The following is a 21,595-nucleotide window of genomic DNA, read 5'->3' as shown; positions in this document are numbered from 1 at the left end:
GAGAGAGATAGAGAGGGGAAGAGAGAAGAGAAAAGAATGGATGAAGAGGAGAGGAAAGGAGAGTGAGAGAGAAGAATGCGGAGAGAAAAGACTGACAACAGAAAAAGGAGGATAGAGAAGAACAACAAGAATAATAGAGAGGAGCAATTATGCCTTCTCCCTGTAGGGAGAGACGGGGCGCACCACATACTGTGCAAAAATAACTACCTACTGCGCAGATTCTCCCGTCTCATACCCACAAAAATCACTTCCTGGTTTGCTCACATAACTTTCTGTACCACCTAAACGATGTAAGCTCTGCTGCTATTTCATACCATGTATTGGCATTCAGCAATCTAACATCATCTAACCTCCCTTATTTTCCTTTCTACGTCATGCCATTCTGCAGCTTGAAGTCTGCCATTCTAATGAATTTCACGTACTTTATACCTTCCAAAAATTCTTCACATACTTAACACCTTCGTGTTCTGCCACTATCTAGGGGCTGTTTGCTCATCAGGAAGTAAAAAGACTTTCCTGTTGCTCGGCCACTTTATTCCCCATGGCAAAAGCAAAAAAATGAAAAACACCCAAAAATGAAAAAAACAGTACTAAAAAAAAACTTCTAAAAATGAGTATTTAAAACTCTAAGAAAAAACCCAAAACGATAAGAAAAACCGTCAAAAACTTAGTTCACAACCAAAAACTCAAAATTTTGATACAAAAGGGAAGGGGAAAAAAAAACTTTTCCCCCCAAAAAAGTAAAAAAGGTAAAGAGATTGAAGATTGAGGAAAACTTAATTAAAAAAACTTTAAAATGCCGCAAAAAGAAAAAGACTCTCTAAGAGAGTAAAAAAAAATAAAAATTAAAACAACTTTTCTCCTCTCCTTTTTTCTTTTAGAATCTCTGCGCTCAAATACAGTCAGAGACACACTTCCTCTTTTTATTCCGTATGCTATTGCAATAATATCAAATGTCACTAAAATCACGTATCTGAAAACATGTATGTCACATCAAAAATGATAGATACAATTTAAATTTCACTTATTCACAAATATATGCTACACCATAGCCAGACTGCAAAAGAAAAAGAAAAAAAACAGATGTGACAGTGTGATTTACAATGCATATCTCTCTTCGCAGCTGAAAAAGAGGAAGTTCAAGAGAGGAAAAAAAAACAAAAAAACTTTCTTTTACTATTTCATATGCTCTTAAAGCGGCAATAGTACATGACACAAACAGAAACAGATACAGATAGAGATGTCCGGGAGAATCACCCTTTTTAATTCTGTGATACGTGCAGGTTGCGCTGGGAACAGACTACTGCCAATCGCACTGGACGCACCTGCGCCCGGGCCACCTGAGTGCCTGAGAAGCACAACAAGCGGGAAATCTACCACCCCGGTCCGGACGTCCTAACTGGATCGCCGGCACTACGGGAATCTGCAGTAGCCCTCTAAGTTATCACTACCCGTGCCTGGAACATGGGACTGCCCCAGGACTACCTGTCCTTCCTTTGCACGGGAATCCTGCAATAACTTATCGAGCGATTTGACCTCCTGCGGTCCATTACCCAGCCACCAAAAACAAGTCACTTTTCCTTCCTCCCGGATCTTACACAAACACAGAACATATACACGGCACACAGCAGACACCTCCCAGGGTCCGGATTCGGCTTCAGATTTTTTACGCTACCTGGGAATTGGTGACCACACCTGGCCGGCAAGAGGAATAGACCCGGACTGGGCACAGGGGACTTTCAGGTAAGATGATAACATTTTCTTACCTTACTTATGGAGCTGCGCAGTCTCCTGCCCCTCTGCCAATGCCATGGCTAAAACCTCCGTATCTCCGGTCAGAAGGATCCCGTGCGTTTCATCCGTGCCTCGCTGTTGGGGGTGCCATTATGTTATGGAAATATTTGGGTTGGATAAATTTATCCCTCTGTGTGTGCTGCGGCCGCTCCCAATTAGACTGAGTATTTTGAGCGCTCAAAGGAATGAGACTGCAACACCATTGTGTCAGAACAACATTCCATCAATACTGATCCTTTATTGTACATAGTTTTATATTTTCACATAGAAAGGAGTGGTTAGGGGTTGTCAGGGGTGGTTAGTTAATTACCATATTGTCTAGCTCCTCTGTCATTGGTTATCTAAACATATATGGAATATTGTGATTAATGCTCATATGACAGCGGATTAAGCAACTAAACTTGAGTTCTGTATGTAGGACAGAGTTGAGACATTTGATCAGCAGTCACCAAACATCTGACACTGTTCTGCTTTAGGGCTGGAAAACCCCATATGATCTGTCTGGGTTATATCAGTTCATTGTCAGCCATTTTAAGCCATTGATTATAATGTATATATTAGCTGTGAGCATGAGTATATATTTGATTATAGAGGAGTATACATGCAAGTGAGATCTACATGATATATATATTTCTATCACAGCAGTACCTGTCGTGTCTGCGGTAATTGCAAAATCACTCCACAACCTGGTCATAAAACTCCTCTGTCCAACGCCACTTCTGATTTGTGCACATCTAACAACTCTGCCATGTTGCCCCCCACAGCTCGTGTGAGAACCATCACCGCCGCTGTGTGCTGGGAATGCCTGAACCAAACGGTCTACAAGAGTTGCTTGTTTGGTAGCCAATATTTGCTCAAGGTTCTCATGTGGCATGATATTTTGTAATTTCCCTTTATATAATGAATCCAGAAGGCAGGCCAACCAGTAATCGTCATCGGTCATCATTTTTATAATGTGGGGGTCCCTTTTTAGGATACTCAAGGCATAATCAGCCATGCGGGCCAATGTTCCAGGTGTCAATTCACTGCTTGTGCTGGGTTGAGGAGCACTTTCTTGCAAATCAACATCACTTATCTCCCGCAAAAACCCTGTACCTGACCTTGCAACGCCACCAGTTTCTATTGCCCCTGAGAAGCATCCTCCTCCCATAAATATTCATCCCCATCCTCCTCCTCCTCCTCTTCATCCGCCACCTCATCCAGGAGAGTTCCCTGAGCAGACAATGGCTGACTGTCATCAAGGCTTCCCTTCTCCTCGGCCGCAGACACCTGCTCCTTAATGTGCATCAAACTTTGCATCAGCAGACTCATTAGTGGGATACTCATGCTTATAATGGCGTCGTCTGCACTTACCAGCCGTGTGCATTCCTCAAAACACTGAAGGACTTGACAGAGGTCTTGTAGCTTCGACCACTGCACACCAGACAACTCCATGTCTGCCATCCAATTGCCTGCCCGTGTATGTGTATCCTCCCACAAATATATTACAGCACGCCTCTGTTCGCACAGCCTCTGAAGCATGTGCAGTGTGGAGTTCCACCTTGTTGCAATGTTGATTATTTGGCGGTGCTGGGGAAGCTTCAGTGATCGCTGATGGTTCAGCATACGGCTGGAGTGTACAGGCGACCGGCGGATATGTGAGCAAAGTCTTCACACCTTCAGGAGCAGGGCTGGTAACCCCAGATAATTTTTTAGGAAGCACTGCTCCACCAGGTTCAAGGTGTGAGCCAGGCAAGGTATGTGTTTCAGTTCTGAAAGGGCTATGGCAGCCATAAAATTCCTTCCGTTATCACTGACTACCTTGCCTGCCTCAAGATGTATACTGCCCAGCCATGACTGAGTTTCTTGCTGCAAGTACTCGGCCAGTACTTCCGCGGTGTGTCTGTTGTCGCCCAAACACTTCATTTCCAACACAGCCTGCTGACGCTTACCACTAGCTGTTCCATAATGTGACACCTCGTGTGCAACACTGGCAGCTGCGAATGGAGTGGTTGTGCGACTGCGCTCTGTGGACGAGCTTTCGCTTCTGGAGGAGGAGGAGGAGGAGGAGGAGGAGGGGTGGCGAACGCCTGCAGCCAACTGTTTCCTAGACCGTGGGCTAGGCAGAACTGTCCCACTATGGCTGTCCCCTGTGGACCACCACATTAACCCAGTGTGCTGTGATGGACACGTAACGTCCCTGGCTATGCCTACTGGTCCATGCATCTGTTGTGAGGTGCACCTTTCTACTGACTGATTGCCTGAGTGCATGGATAATGCGGTCTTTGACATGCTGGTGGAGGGCTGGGGTGGCATTTCTCGCAAAGAAGTGTCGACTGGGTAGGTCATAGCGTGGTACTGCGTAGGCCTTCAGGGCTTTGAAAGCTTCGCTTTCAACCAACCGGTAGGGCATCATCTCTAACGAAATTAGTCTAGCAATGTGGGCGTTCAAACCATGTGTACGCAGATGAGAGGATGACTACTTCCTTTTCCTAACGAGAGTCTCTTGTAGGGTGAGCTGGACTGGAGAGCTGCATATGGTGGAACTAGCGGGAGTGGTGGTGGACATGGCAGATTGAGAGAGGGTTGGTGATGGTATTCTTGATGTTGGCCTACATACAGTGTTTCCTACCAAGAACCTTGTGATTCCCTGACTGCTTTGGCCTTGCGACGATACCTCCACATTTGCTGCTGGTGGTGTCCTAAGCGGTGGGCTTACAGTGAGGGAAGCAATGTAGCGTTGCTGACTACCTTCATTCTGAGCGGGTGCACCAATGGTATGGGACGTTTGGTAGTTAGTCCAGGCTTGCAAGTGCATGCTGGTTAAATGTCTACGCATGCACATTGTATTTAAATTTTGGACATTCTTCCCTCTGCTAAAGGTCTTTGAGCATTTCTTACAGATAACTTTGAACTGATCATTCGGATCTTGGTTAAAAAATTCCTACACTGCACCCTTCCTACTATCGAATACATTTTCAGGCATTGCACGCTGTGCTACTTTCACCAGATGGCCACGCTGTCCTAAAAGTGTTTTTGGTTTTGTCAAACGTTTTTGGCCAGATACGGGCCTGCCAGATGAAAGCTGTTGCGATGTAGATGGCTGCTGTGGATCATACTCCTCCGCTTCAGAGCTACTGCCAGCGGCACCCTGTTCCCCCAATGGCTGCCAATCTGGGTCAACAACTGGGTCATCTATCACCTCCTCTTCAATGTCATGTGCACCTTCCTCTGTGTCACTGTGTAAGGTGCTATAGCGTTCGGGACGGGGCACCATAGTCTCATCAGGGTCAGATTCTGGCTCAGTACACTGCGAGGGCAATGTAGTGATCTGAGTCAATGGAACAGCATAATAATCTAGCTGTGGCTGTGCATCTGTGCACTCCATGACCAATTCATCTTGTAATGGGCTGTTAACTATTTCCCTTTCTAACCCTGGCACGGTATGTGTAAAGCGCTCCATGGAGTAAACTGTAGTGTCGCCTGCCGCATCCTTCACTTTTGCTTTGGGTGAAGGACACAAGGAAGCAACTTGTTCCTGACCGGGAGCATCCACTGATGACTTGCTGCTTTTATATTTCAAACTTTCTGAAGAGGAGGCGAAAGAGCTAGAGGCTGAGTCAGCAAGGAAAGCCAAAACTTTTTCCTTCTGCTCCGGCTTTAAAAGCGGTTTTCCTACTTCCAGATAAGGGAGCCTTTGAGGCCTTGTGTAGCCAGACAATGACGCTGGCTCAACATCTCCAGCCTTAGGTGATATTTTGCTTTTCCCACTACCACCAGATGCTCCACCACCACCACCACCACCACCACCACCATCATTACCAGCTGGCAACGGCCGCCCATGGCCTCTTCCACCAGACTTCCTCATTTTTGGGAAAATGTAACCAAACTAACAACCGTTATATGGTACTGTAAAACAAGGTAGAAGGTGTATATAAACTTGTTGAGAATTTACATCTCCCTTTTTTGAGGGGGTAGACTGCAGCAAAACTCAGACCCAGTGTACTACACTACACAATGTAAGTGGCAGAACATGGCTGGCAGATATATGACAAACAGAACTGACGTAGATCCACTTAGTGGCAATTTAAATCTCCCTTTTTTGGGGGGGAGACTGCAGCAAAAAACAGGCCCTGTGTATTAGACTACACAATGTAAAAGGCAGAAAGTGGCTGGCAGATATACGACAAACAGAACTATATATATATATATATATATATATATATATATATATATATAGTATATAAACTTGTTGGCAATTTAAATCTCCCTTTTTTTGGGGGGGGGAGACTGCAGCAAAAATCAGGCCCTGTGTATTAGACTATACAATGTAAGTAGCAGAACGTGGCTGGAAGATATATAAAAAAATACAAGGACTGTACTACAATTTCAATCTCCCTACAGTGATCTCAGGGCAAGTATGGCAGCAATAAAAAGGACTGCTGCACACAAAAGTTTGGACAAATAAACAAGATAACTGTGCAGAAAGGAGCAACAGGATTTTTGCTTTTAAAAAAGCAGTTGGTTTGCACAGCAGCGTGCAAACAGCAATGCAGCTATCAGTGAGCCTTATAAGGCAGTCTAATAAGCTACAGAGCTGATGCACAAAAATCTAGCCTCCACTGTCCCTGCTAAGAAAAGGTGGTGTTAGACAGTTGAAATCGTTACAGCACAAGCGGTTTGGGGGTTAATCTTCCCTCCCTAACGATATCCCTGCTTCTGATGAAGCTGCAGCAACCTCTCCCTATGCTGAGATCGGAAGTAAGATGGCGGTCATCGTGCACGCCCCTTTATACCCCCTGTGACGCCGCAGAAAGCAAGCCAATCACTGTCATGCCCTTCTCTAAGATGGTGGGGACCGAGACCTATGTCATCACGCTGCCCACACTCTGCGTCCTCCTTCATTGGCTGAAAAATGGCGCTGAAAGCATCATACGAAACGTGACTTTGGCGCAAAGATTGCCGACCTCATGGCTGATCCCACACTGGGATCGGGTCGGGTTTCATGAAACCCGACTTTGCCGAAAGTCGGCAATTTTTGAATTTGTCCGATCTGTTTTGCTCAACCCTACAAATGACTGCCATACACAACACAATCCACTATACCAAGACCAATATTACCACATACAGGAAGAAATACCACCACACCATGACCAGACCACATAGTGACCGAATAATACCACATACAAGGGACAAATACCGCCACACCATGACTAGATCACATACTACCACCACATAGTGACCGAATAATATGAAATATTAGGGCAGCACGGTTCAGAGGTTAGCACTGCAGCCTTGCAGCGCTGGGGTCCTGGGTTCAAATCCCACCAAGGACAACATCTGCAATGAGTTTGTATGTTCTCCCTGTGTTTGCGTGGGTTTCCTCGAGGTACTCTGGTTTGCTCCCACATTTACAAAGACATACTGATAGGGAATCTAGATTGTGAGTCCCATCGGGGACAGTGGCAATAATGTCTTATGTGAAATTAATAGCGCTATATAAATGAGTAAAAATAAATAAAAATAAATATTACCAGCATATAGGGACCAAATGATACCACATGCAAGGAGAAATACTGCCACGCCATGACCAGACCACAAATTACCAACACATAGTGCCCAAATACTACAATATTGATTATGAATACAAACCACAATACTAACAACACTGTTATTACCAATAGTGACATTATACGCAGTACCTCTGTATATAGTGTCAGTGTACAGGTAATACAGTGATCACCAGTGACATACACAGGAGCTCTGTATACAGTGTCCGTGTACAGGTAATACAGTGATCACCAGTGACGACATACACAGGAGCTCTGTATATAATGTATAGTGTACAGGTAATACAGTGATCACCAGTGACATTATAAACAGGAGCTCTGTATATAGTGTCAGTGTACAGGTAATACAGTGATCACCAGTGACATTATACACAGGATCTCTATATAATGTATAGTGTACAGGTAATACAGGGATCACTGGTGAGATTATACACAGGAGCTCTGTATATTGTGTCAGTGTACAGGTAATACAGGGATCACCAGGGACATTATACACAAGAGCTCTGTATATAGTGTCAGTGTACACATAATACAGTAATCAGCAGTGACAATATACAAAGGAGCTCTGAACACAGTATAGAGTATATAGTGTAAGTGTACAAGCAACACACTGACTCACCAGTGACATCTGTAGTTGAAGTCTTTTCTTCATGCAGTGCAGACCGCCATTACTTCTTCCAGCAAAGACTCGTCTCTGCAGAAAATAACACAGTTAGCTATAGCTGATCGCTTCCAGAGCACATTCCCCACTATTTTCCTCCACTTCTATACTATGTCAGACGAAGAAAAAAGACATAATGCCACCCTGCACAGTAGCAGGACCCCCTTTTGTTCTCCCCATGGAAGACAGTAAGCTCAAAAGTAAATTACAGCAGAAATAATGTCCCCTGATTGGCCCCTACAGTAATTATGTCCCTACTTGCCACCATAAACCAATAATGTATGTTCCTGTCATGTCGGACGCTGTTCAGACCAGGTCGTCTGACAGACAGCGGTAGTTCCGCTTTTGACCACTATTTGCTCATTGGCGTCGGCTAGATTTTGTCTAGCTGTTCCGGGGTTAATTTTCCTGATCCTCGGATTGGAGGCTGGGCCATGCCCATTGCCTTTAAATAGTTCTCCTGATCATTGGGCATCACCGATTATAGCTTCTGTCTTGTGCGTTGTTATCTCGGTCTGGAGTGGAGAGCTGGTTGCTGGAGAGTCGTTGCTGGTGGTGTATTTTCCTTTGTCTTATTTACTCCTTCCTATATTTGTATTTATTTTGCCCTGCACATTTATAGTGTATTTGTGAGTGACTGCGGCGTGGTGTATATTTTCCTTTATCCTTGTCCGTGCTAACTGGGGGTATTGGTGTATTGCATTCACTGGGTGGAGGGCGGAGGTTTTCAGCTTAGGGTTGAAACAGGAGGCAGGGGGAGGTTCGAGGCCTGGACATGCACACCATCAGTGTAAACTTCAGGTAAAGGGTCAGTCAGTATTTCCCTAGTCTGTGGCAAATTGCAGGGGCCCGGGTTATTAGCTCTCGCTCACCTAGTCTCCCCATGACATTATAATCGGCCCAACAACAATAAAAAAAAAAGAGGGTTTCTTTTTTTTTTTGTGTTTTGTCATGGATCCCATGACTTCCATAACCCGCCAGTTGGAGGCGCTGTCCCTACAGGTCACTGAGTTGAGGGGGGCAGTACAGCAACAGGGATTAGCAGTATATAATGTGCAAGCTAGAGCGACAGGAGGAGTTGCTGAGCCTAAATTTCCTTTGCCTGAAAAATTTGCTGGGGAACGCAGTAAATTTCTTTCTTTTCGTGAAGCTTGCAAACTATATTTCCGTATGCGCCCGATCTCCTCGGGTAATGAGGCTCAGCGTGTGGGCCTGGTGTTGTCATTGTTAAGCGGGGATTCCCAAGCATGGGTTTTTTCTTTGCCATCTGATTCTGCTGCATTTGACTCTGTGGAGAGTTTTTTTTCTTCTCCTGGGAAAATCTACGATGAACCTGACAGAATGGCTCTGGCAGAATCTATGATACTCTCTATTCGCCAGGGGGAGCGAGTTGCAGAGGATTACTGTTCTGAATTTCGCCATTGGGCGATCGATACACAATGGAATGATCCAGCATTGCGGAGTCAGTTTATTCATGGGGATTCTGGAAGGGTTAAAAAAGCCCTTCTGATGTACGAGACTCCTGCTTCTCTAGATTCCGCTATGAGTCTGGTTGTCCGCATTGATCGCCGTTTGCGTTAGGGGGAGTGTTGTGAATTACACTTTTTTGGCTCCCTCTTGTGGTCACTAGTGATATGACTCTGGGATTGTCTTTCCTCAGTTTGGCACCCACCTGGGTCGTTAGTCCAGGGGTGTTGCTATATGAACTCCCTGAATTCTCAGTCTGGTGCCTGGCATCGTTGTAATCAGTTCTTTCTGTTTGCTCCTGTCTGCTGGTCCTGGTTCGTGCAAAATTAAGCTAAGTCCTGCTTCCTTGTTTTTTGGTTATTTGTATTGCTTTTATTTTTTGTCCAGCTTGTACTAAATGTGATTCCTGATTTTGCTGGAAGCTCTAGGGGGCTGGTATTCTCCCCCCGGGCCGTTAGACGGTTCGGGGGTTCTTGAATATCCAGCGTGGAAATTTTGATAGGGTTTTTGCTGACCGTATAAGTCATCCTACTATATTCTGCTATTAGTCAGTGGGCCTCTCTTTGCTAAATACCTAGCTCATTCTTACGTTTGTCTTTTCTTCTTACCTCACCGTTATTTGTTGGGGGCTTGTATCCAACTTTTGGGGTCTTTTCTCTGGAGGCAAGAAAGGTCTATCTTTTCCCTTCTAGGGTTAGTTAGTTCTCCGGCTGGCGCGAGACGTCTAGAACCAACGTAGGCACGTTCCCCGGCTGCTGCTATTTGTGGTGCTAGGATTAGATATACGGTCAGCCCAGTTACCACTGCCCTATGAGCTGTTTTTTTGTGTTTGCAGACTTAGTATTTATTTCTGAGACCCTCTGCCATTGGGGTCATAACAGGGGAGCATGAGACACCGCCTATGGGAGAAGGTTTAGGTTCACGTGAGGTTGCGGCAGGTGAGCCCACGGAGCCTATGCAAATCGCAGGGGTGTCACATGTAAAGCATCGAGCCCCTGAGCTCAGGAAGCAGGGAGCCTGTTTTTACTGTGGTAAAATTGGTCGTTTTATTAACATCTGTCCTCTGCTGACTAAGAAAAACGCAATGGCAGAAAACTTCTAAGCTCAGAGGGTGTGGAGGAGACCAATCTGAGCTTATGTATATCCTCCGTGGTGGTTTCTCAATGCATGCTCCCTGCTAAGGTTTTTATCGCTGGCAGTGAGCTGCCAATTACTGTTTTTGTGGATAGTGGTTCAGCCACAAATCTCATTGATGAGGAGTTTGCGCGCCCAGCAGGCTTTAGGATTGAAAAACTGCCTCATCCTATCCGCGTGGTCACCATCAATGCAGCTCCTCTCTCTCAGGGGGAGATTACTGAATTTGTGGCTCAGGTGAAACTCCACATTGGGGTTCTACATTCCGAGCGGGTTATATGTAAGGTGCTCAGGAATCTTCCTGCTCAGGTGGTTTTGGGTTTTCCTTGGTTGTCTATGCACAACCCGGTAATTGACTGGAAAACTCAGGAGATAATTCAGTGGAGTGAGTTCTGCCAGGAGAATTGCCTGGCCACATGTGTGGCTGCGGTGACTTCAAGCGTTCCGGAGTCACTTCTGGATTTTGTGGATGTGTTCTCTGAGAAGGGTTGTTCAGAGTTGCCGCCACATCGTCCCTATGACTGTTCTATCAGGTTTAAACCAGGGGCCAAATTGCCTAAAGTAAGGATGTTTAACATCTCCGGTCCAGAGAGACAAGCGTTAAAAGATTATATTGCTGAAAGCTTGAGCAAAGGGCACATCAGGCCGTCATCCTCGCCGGTGGCAGCAGGGTTCTTCTTCGTGAAGAAGAAAGATGGCGGATTACGCCCGTGTTTGGATTTCAGGGAGTTGAACCAGAGTACGGTTCGTGATCCATACCCTATGCCACTAATACCAGATTTGTTCAACCAGGTGGCAGGTGCTAAGTGGTTTACCAAGCTTGACCTCAGGGGGGCGTACAACCTCATAAGAGTCCGTCATGGTGATGAGTGGAAGACGGCTTTTAATACCCCTGAGGGTCATTTTGAAAATTTGGTGATGCCATTTGGGTTGACTAATGCACCTGCAGTGTTCCAACATTTCATCAATGATGTGTTCTCGCATGTTTTGGGGAAATTCGTTATCGTGTACCTAGATGACATTCTCATATATTCTTGCGACCATGATGCTCATTTAGATCATGTCAGGCAGGTGTTACAGCTTCTCAGAGAGAATAAGCTGTATGCTAAACTTGAGAAATGTGTATTTTTTGTTCAAGAGTTGCCGTTCTTGGGTTATATTGTGTCTGCTTCTGGTTTTAAAATGGACGCCACTAAGGTGCAAGCGGTACTGCATTGGGAACGTCCTGATAAACTGAAAGCACTTCAGCGGTTCCTTGGGTTTTCTAACTACTATAGGAAATTTATCAAGGATTTTTCCATCATTGCTAAACCGCTAACTGACATGACTAAAAAGGGTACCAATTTCTCCGTTTGGCCTGAGGCTGCTGTGCGCGCATTTGAGTTTCTTAAGAGCAGTTTTGTTTCAGCCCCATTCTTGTGCAGCCAGACGTATCAAAACCCTTTGTTGTGGAAGTCGATGCGTCTGAGGTTGGTGTGGGGGCGGTACTATCTCAAGGCTCATCTTTGAGTGGTTTGCGTCCATGCGCCTATTTCTCCAAGAAACTGTCGTCCGCCGAACATAACTACGATATCGGCAACAGGGAGTTGTTGGCTATTAAGTTGGCCTTTGAGAAATGGCGACACTTCTTGGAGGGGTCGGTACATCAGGTTACGGTTATTACCGATCATAAGAATCTGCTGTATTTGGAGTCAGCCAAGCGTCTGTCCCCCAGGCAGGCTCACTGGGCATTGTTTTTCACGCGGTTCAATTTTGTTGTCACGTACAGACCGGGGTCTAAAAACACTAAGGCGGATGCTCTGTCCAGGTGTTTTACGGGGGGAGAACCTCGGGAGGATCCAGTACCCATCCTCCAAAAGGGTGTTGTGGTTTCGGCTCTCACTACCGAGGTTGAGGCTGAGATTGCCGAGGCTCAAGAGGAGGTACCATCTGAGCTTCCCATCAACAAATCTTTTGTACCGCTTCATCTCCGCTTAAAGGTTTTGGCGGAGCATCATGATGCTGTCCTGGCTGGCTACCCAGGGGTTAGAGGTACCTTTGGAGTTGGTGTCACGTCGGTTTTGGTGGCCCAAGATCCGACAGGACGTGGTCTCATACGTGTCAGCTTGTACCACGTGCGCTAGGGCTAAGACACCCCGCTCCCGTCCTGTTGGCACACTACTTCCTCTTGAGGTACCTAGTAAGCCATGGACGGAAATCTCCATGGATTTCATCACTGATTTGCCCTCATCAGCTGGGAACACGGTCATCTTGGTGATTGTTGATCAGTTTTCAAAAATGTCGCACTTTGTGTCTGCCTTCGTTGCCTAACGCTAAGACTCTGGCTCAGGTATTTGTGCAGGAGGTGGTCAGACTTCATGGGGTTCCGTCTGACATCGTGTCTGATAGGGGGTCTCAGTTTGTGGCAAAATTTTGGAAAGCATTTTGCTCACGGCTGGGGATCAAGTTGTCCCATTCTTCGGCGTTTCATCCTCAGTCAAATGGTCAGACTGAGCGTATGAACCAAAATTTGAAACAGTATCTACGCTGCTTTGTCTCTGATAACCAGGAGGAGTGGTCTACCTTTCTTCCTTTGGCTGAGTTTGCCATCAATAATCACCGCCAGGAGTCATCTGGGGAGTCTCCGTTTTTTTGTGTTTACGGGCTACCTCCTCAGTTTTGTACTTTGACAAAGTAAAAAAGTTAAAAAAAAAAATTTCCACATGTGTATAAAAAAAATTAAAAAATTCCTAAATAAATAATAAAAAAAATATATATATTATTCCCATAAATACATTTCTTTATCTAAATAAAAAAAAAAAACAATAAAAGTACACATATTTAGTATCGCCGCGTCCGTAACGACCCAACCTATAAAACTGCCCCACTAGTTAACCCCTTCAGTAAACACCGTAAGAAAAAAAAAAAAAAAACGAGGCAAAAAACAACGCTTTATTACCATACCGCCGAACAAAAAGTGGAATAACATGCGATCAAAAAGACTGATATAAATAACCATGGTACCGCTGAAAATGTCATCTTGTCCCGCAAAAAACGAGCTGCCATACAGCATCATCAGCAAAAAAATAAAAAAGTTATAGTCCTGAGAATAAAGCGATACCAAAATAATTATTTTTTCTATAAAATAGTTTTTATCGTATAAAAGCGCCAAAACATAAAAAAATGATATAAATGAGGTATCACTGTAATCGTACTGACCCGAAGAATAAAACTGCTTTATCAATTTTACCAAACGTGGAATGGTATAAACGCCTCTCCCAAAAGAAATCCATGAATAGCAGGTTTTTGGTCATTCTGCCTCACAAAAATCGGAATAAAAAGTGATCAAAAACGGTCACGTGTCCGAAAATGTTACCAATAAAAACGTCAACTCGTCCCGCAAAAAAAAAGACCTCACATGACTCTGTGGAGCAAAATGTGGAAAAATTATAGGTCTCAAAATGTGGAGACGCAAAAACTTTTTTGCTATAAAAAGCGTCGCTGGTTTCACACTTGCGTTTTTGTCTGCAGCGTTTTTTGCACAAAAAAAGCATGCGTTTTTTTCCCTATATTTATCATTGAAAACGCATGCATTTTTTTGTACGCGTTTGGTCGCGTTTTCAAACTCATGCGTTTTTTTCTGCATGCGTTCATTTTCAGAAATACAACCTGCAGTATTTTCTTGCGGCGGCTTTTTTTGCCGCGAAAAAACGCATGCGCTTTTTCGCTGCAAAAAAATGCATTGCGGTCTATGTAAACGCATGTGTTTTTAAGCACATGCGTTTGCGTTAAAAACGCATGCGTTTTTATAAAAAAAAAAAAAACAGAAAACACAATGAAAAGCCACCCACCACCATCAAGGTGATAAAGGGATCCAAACCCTAACCCTAACTCTACCCCTAACCTCACCCCTAACCATTTAATGAACATTTTCTGACAGTCATAGTGCCACGTATTTCAGTGCCACGTATTTAAGTGCCATGTATCACGTATTTCAGTGCCACGTATTTAAGTGCCACGTATTTAAGTACCACGCATTTCAGTTGCACGTATTTCAGTGCCGCGTATTTCAGTGCCACGTATCACGTATTTCAGTGCCACGTATTTAAGTGCCACGTATTTAAGTACCACGCATTTCAGTTGCACGTATTTCAGTGCCACGTATTTCAGTGCCACGTATTTCAGTCACGTTTAGGGTTAGGGTCAGGGGTAGGGGTAGGGGTAGGGGTAGGGTTATTTTTTTTCTTGTTTTTTCTTGTGTTTTCTTGTGTTTTTCTATAAAAACGCATGCGTCTAAAAAACGCATGCATTTTACCGCGTTTACATGCGTTTTTTCACGCATGCATGCAGATAAAAACGCAAGTGTGAAACGAGCCTTAGTGTGTGACAGCTGCCAATCATAAAAATCCGATATAAAAAATGCTATAAAAGTAAATCAAACCCCCCTTCATCACCCCCTTAGTTAGGGAAAAATAATAAAATTAAAAAAATGTATTTATTTCCATTTTCCCATTAGGGCTAGGGTTAGGGCTAGGGTTAGGGTTGGGGCTAAAGTTAGGGTTAGGGTTAGGGCTAGGGTTGGGGCTAAAGTTAGGGTTGGGGCTAAAGTTAGGGTTAGGGTTTGGATTACATTTACGGTTTGGATTAGGGTTGGGATTAGAATTATGGGTGTGTCAGGGCTAGGGGTGTGGTTAGGGTTACCGTTAGGATTAGGGTTAGGGGTGTGTTTGGGTTAGGGTTTCAGGTAGAATTGGGGAGTTTCCACTCTCCAGGCACATCAGGGGCTCTCCAAACGCGACATGGCGTCCAATCTCAATTCCAGCCAATTCTGCGTTGAAAAAGTCAAACAGTGCTCCTTCCCTTCCGAGCTCTCCCGTGCACCCAAAAAGGGGTTTACCCCAACATATGGGTTATGAGCGTACTCGGGACAAATTGAACAACAACTTCTGGGGTCCAAGTACTCTTGTTATCCTTGGGAAAATAAAAATTTGGGGGGCTAAAAATCATTTTTGTGGGAAAAAAAAGATGTTTTATTTTCACGGCTCTGCGTTATAAACTGTAGTGAAACACTTGGGGGTTCAAAGTTCTCACAACACATCTAGATAAGTTCCTTGGGAGGTCTAGTTTCCAATATGGGGTCACTTGTGGGGGGTTTGTACTGTTTGGGTACATCAGGGGCTCTGCAAATGCAACGTGACGGCTGCTGACCAATCCATTTAAGTCTGCATTCCAAATGGCGCTCCTTCCCTTCCGAGCTCTGTCATGCGCCCAAACAGTGGTTCCCCCCCACATATGGGGTATCAGCGTACTCAGGACAAATTGGAAAACAAATTTTGGGGTCCAATTTATTCTGTTACCCTTGTAAAAATACAAAGCTGGGGGCTAAAAAATCATTTTTGAGAAAAAAAAATAAAATATTTTCACGGCTCTGCGTTATAATCTGTAGTGAAACACTTGGGGGTTCAAAGCTCTAAAAACACATCTAGATAAGTTCCTTAGGGGGTCTACTTTCCAAAATGGTGTCACTTGTGGGGGGTTTCAATGTTTAGGCACATCAGGGGCTCTCCAAACGCAACATGGCGTCCCATCTCCATTCCAGTCAATTTTGCATTGAAAAGTCAAATGGCGCTCCTTCCCTTCCAAGCTCTGCCATGCGCCCAAACAATGGTTTAAACCCACATATGGGGTATCAGCGTACTCAGGACAAATTGCACAACATTTTTTGGGGTCCAATTTCTTCTCTTACCCTTGGGAAAATAAAAAATTGGGAGCGAAAAGATCATTTTTGTGAAAAAATATGATTTTTTATTTTTACGGCTCTGCATTATCAACTTCTGTGAAGCACTTGGTGGGTCAAAGTGCTCACCACACATCTAGATAAGTTCCTTAGGGGGTCTACTTTCCAAAATGGTGTCACTTGTAGGGGGTTTCAGTGTTTAGGCACATCAGGGGCTCTCCAAACGCAACATGGCGTCCCATCTCAATTCCAGTCAATTTTGCATTGAAAAGTCAAATGGCGCTGCTTCCTTTCCAAGCTCTGCCATGCGCCCAAACAATGGTTTACACCCACATATGGGGTATCAGCGTACTCAGGACAAATTGCACAACATTTTTTGGGGTCCAATTTCTTCTCTTACCCTTGGGAAAATAAAAAATTGGGGGCGAAAAGATCATTTTTGTGAAAAAATATGATTTTTTATTTTCACGGCTCTGCATTATAAACTTCTGTGAAGCACTTGGTGGGTCAGAGTGCTCACCACACATCTAGATAAGTTCCTTAAGGGGTCTACTTTTCAAAATGGTGTCACTTGTAGGGGGTTTCAGTGTTTAGGCACATCAGGGGCTCTCCAAACGCAACATGGCGTCCCATCTCAATTCCAGTCAATTTTGCATTGAAAAGTCAAATGGCGCTCCTTCCATTCCAAGCTCTGCCATGCGCCCAAACAATGGTTTACACCCACATATGGGGTATCATCGTACTCAGGACAAATTGTACAACAACTTTTGTGGTCCATTTTCTCCTGTTACCCTTGGTAAAATAAAACAAATTGGAGCTGAAATAAATTTTGTGTGAAAAAAAGTTAAATGTTCATTTTTATTTAAACATTCCAAAAATTCCTGTGAAACGCCTGAAGGGTTAATAAACTTCTTGAATGTGGTTTTGAGCACCTTGAGGGGTGCAGTTTTTAGAATGCTGTCATACTTGGGTATTTTCTATCATATAGACCCCTCAAAATGACTTCAAATGAGATGTGGTCCCTAAAAAAAAAATGGTGTTGTAAAAATGAGAAATTTCTGGTCAAATTTTAACCCTTATAACTCCCTAACAAAAAAATTTTGGTTCCAAAATTGTGCTGATGTAAAGTAGACATGTGGGAAATGTTAGTTATTAAGTATTTTGCGTGACATATGTCTGTGATTTAAGGGCATAAAAATTCAAAGTTGGAAAATTGTGAAATTTTCTAAATTTTCGCCAAATTTCCGTTTTTTTTCACAAATAAACGCAAGTTATATAGAATAAATTTTACCACTAACATGAAGTACAATATGTCATGAGAAAACAGTGTCAGAATCGCCAAGATCCATCAAAGCGTTCCAGAGTTATAGCCTCATAAAGGGACAGTGGTCAGAATTGTAAAAATTGGCCCGGTCATTAACGTGCAAACCACCCTCGGGGCTTAAGAGGTTAAACAGCGCCTGTTGAGTGTGGGTGCTAGGTAGAAACGTGTGGCTGACAGTAGGCGTGTGCCAGGTCCGGACCAGAGTGTGGATGACTGGGTGTGGTTATCCACAAAAAACATAAGACTCAAAATACCATCCCTTAAATTGGGTCCACGGTTTATTGGTCCATTTAGGGTTACCGCCGTCATTAACCCAGTAGCATACCGACTGGAGCTCCCTACGGTGTATAAGATACACAATGTGTTCCACAGGTCTGTTCTGAAGAAGGTGGTGGGTTCTGTGGACGCGGCGCCTATGCCACCTCCAGTCTTGGTGGATGGTAACCTGGAATTTGAAGTCTCCAAGGTGGTTGACTCTCGCGTAGTGCGCCGCACTTTACAGTACTTGGTACACTGGCGTGGTTATGGGCCTGAGGAGAGGTCCTGGGTACCAGCCTCGGACATTCATGCGGATCGGCTCGTCAGGTTTTTTCATCATCGCCATCCGTACAAGCCGGGTCCTATAAGCCGTGAGGGCCCTGGGGTCCCTCGTAGAAGGCAGGGTACTGTCATGTCGGACGCCGTTCAGACCAGGTCGTCCGACAGACAGCGGTAGTTCTGCTTTTGACCACTATTTGCTCATTGGCGTCGGCTAGATTTTGTCTAGCTGTTCCGGGGTTAATTTTCCTGATCCTCGGATTGGAGGCTGGGCCATGCCCATTGCCTTTAAATAGTTCTCCTGATCATTGGGCATCGCCGATTATAGCTTCTGTCTTGTGCGTTGTTATCTCGGTCTGGAGTGGAGATCTGGTTGCTGGAAAGTCGTTGCTGGTGGTGTATTTTCCTTTGTCTTATTTACTCCTTCCTATATTTGTATTTATTTTGCCCTGCATATTTATAGTGTATTCCTGAGTGACAGTGACTGCGGCATGGTGTATATTTTCCTTTATCCTTGTCCGTGCTAACTGGGGGTATTGGTGTATTGCATTCACTGGGTGGAGGTCGCAGGTTTTCAGCTTAGGGTTGAAACAGGAGGCAGGGGGAGGTTCGAGGCCTGGACATGCACACCATCAGTGTAAACTTCAGGTAGAGGGTCAGTCAGTATTTCCCTAGTATGAGGGAAATTGCAGGGGCCCGGGTTATTAGCTCTCGCTCACCTAGTCTCCCCGTGACATTTCCTCATCCTGACCTCAATACAGTAATTATGTCACCCCTTTATTAAATAAGGTGCCAGATCCTTGGCCCCTTTATTTAATGTCTCCATCTTGGACCCCAATGTCCACCTTAATAAATCATTTAACAAAACTGCTATGTGACTTCAACACATGGCCTGTGACAGAGCAGAGCGCCCTGTCACAGCTGCAGCCGGCATTCATCTTGATGTTCCTGGTTGCCAGGGTCAGCTCCAGGTTTTCATGAGCCTCGGGCAAAAGAGTATCAGTGGGCCCCTTTAACACATGCCACGATTCCTGATGCACAGATAAAAAAACAGATATAGTATAATATATAGGCACCACACAGTGTGCCATACAGTATTACGGGCAACCACATAGTGCTCCATACTGTATTACGGGCACCTCATAGTCCTCCATACAGTATTATGGACAACCACATAGTGCTCCATACTGTATTACGGGCACCTCATAGTCATCCATACAGTATTATGGACAACCACATAGTGCTCCATACTGTATTACGGGCACCTCATAGTCCTCCATACAGTATTATGGGCAGCACATAGTGCTCCATACAGTATTACAGGCACCTCATAGTCCTCCATACAGTATTATGGTCAACACATAGTCCACCATACAGTATTACGGGCACCTCATACTGCGCCATACAGTATTATGGTCAACACATAGTGCTCCATACAGTATTACAGGCACCTCATAGTTCTCCATACAGTATTATGGGCAACCACATAGTGCTCCATACTGTATTACGGGCACCTCATAGTCTTCCATACAGTATTATGGCCAACCACATAGTTTGCCATACAGTATTATTGCCCCATATAATGCTCCTCCATACAGTATTATTGGCCCCACATAATGCTCTTCATACAGTATTATGAGCACCTCACAGTCCTAAATACAGTATTATGGTCAACCACATAGTCCACCATAAAGTATTATGGCCCCCATATAATGCTCCTCCATACAGCACATCATGGGCCCCCTGCTCCTACATACAGTATTGTGTGCCCTGTGCTCCTCCACACTGTATTATGCCCCCCCAGCTCCTCCACACAGTATTATGCATCCCCGCTCCTCCATAAAGTATTATGGGACCCTTTCCTCCATACAGTATTATGGGACCCTGCTCCTCCATACAGTATTATGGGACCTCGTTCCTCCACACAGTATTATGCCCCCCTGTTCCTCCATACAGTATTATGGGACCCTGTTCCTCCATACAGTATTATGGGACCCTGCTCCTCCATACAGTTTTATGCATCTCCGCTCCTCCATACAGTATTATGGGACCTCGTTCCTCCACACAGTATTACGTCCCCCCAGCTCCTCCACACAGTATTATGCCACCCAGCTCCTCCACACAGTATCATGCCCCCCAGCTCCTCCACACAGTATTACGCCCCCCCAGCTCCTCCACACAGTATTATGCCCCCCAGCTCCTCCACACAGTATTATGCCCCCAGCTCCTCCACACAGTATTATGCCCCCCAGCTCCTCCATTCAGTATTATGAGACCCCACTCCTCGACACAGCATTATGCCCCCTCCCCCCACCCCCACCCCCGGCTCCTCCATACATTACTAAAAAAGAAAAAAAAAAAAAAAAAAGTAAAATCCTCGTTCCGGTGACAGTTGCAGTGTCTTCAGCGTCTCTGTGGCTCTGCAACACTCAGGACAGAGAGGCTGAATGCGCAATGATGACATCATCGCACCATCTGCCCAGAGAAGTCGCAGAGTCAGAGGGCGCTGAAGAGGTCTGCAGCTGCCACTGGAACAAGGAGAGGTGAGTATTAGAAGAGGGGCCCGATGCCAGTACTCACCTGGGTTCGCCAGCCCTGGTCGTGGCGGCGGTCGGCGCCACCTGAAGATTTAAAGGGCCCGTGTCCTTTTTTTTTTTTTTCCTTCCTCCTTCTCCTCCTCCTTCTCCTCCTCTCTGGGGCGGGGCATTTCACCGGTTTCCCGGTGGGCCAGTCCAACCCTGAGCACAGATGACAAGGGCCAATACAAGTCTATGAGTCCGTGTATACATGCCATCCATGTGCTGTCCATGTACCATCTGTGTTTAACATGGAAAGTATATGAGAAACTTTGTAATTTCATTTTCCATTATCCATACCAGAAAAACACAGATGGCACATGGACGACACACTGATTGAAAACACTGGTGACACCGATATCGGGGTAACATGTACGTGTTTTATATGGACATGGGGGCCTAACTTTGAATTTTGCCTAGAGCCCCAATTTGTCTAAAACTGGCCCTGCTAGCCACACACACACACCTCCCACCTATGGGAGTGGTAACAAGTATGTAATGTGACCAGGATGTGGGTCACATGGTTCCTGTGTATGGACTTGAATGGTTCTTGGCTGGAAGGTCCTGTGAGAGGAAAGGCCTGGGTGTTGGGAGGTCCAGAGTGGGGACCGAATCCCTGAAGAGCACCTGGTGAGGCCGTGGTCCTGAGTGGCCTCTGTGTTGGAAGGTCCTGTGTGTGTGTGGACCGGATCCCTGAAGAGCACAAGGTGAGGCAAAGGACCTGCAGAGCCAGTGACGGCTACTGTGTTGGGGAAGATACCGTCCTTTGGTGGGTCTGGAACCGACTCGACTGGTGTATGCCTGTCAGGCAAGTTGGTGATCCCTGTAAGGCAGATT

This window comes from Ranitomeya variabilis, chromosome 3, assembly GCF_051348905.1.
Source record: "Ranitomeya variabilis isolate aRanVar5 chromosome 3, aRanVar5.hap1, whole genome shotgun sequence".
NCBI lineage: Eukaryota > Metazoa > Chordata > Amphibia > Anura > Dendrobatidae > Ranitomeya > Ranitomeya variabilis.
Note: the sequence above shows the minus strand (reverse complement) of the source record.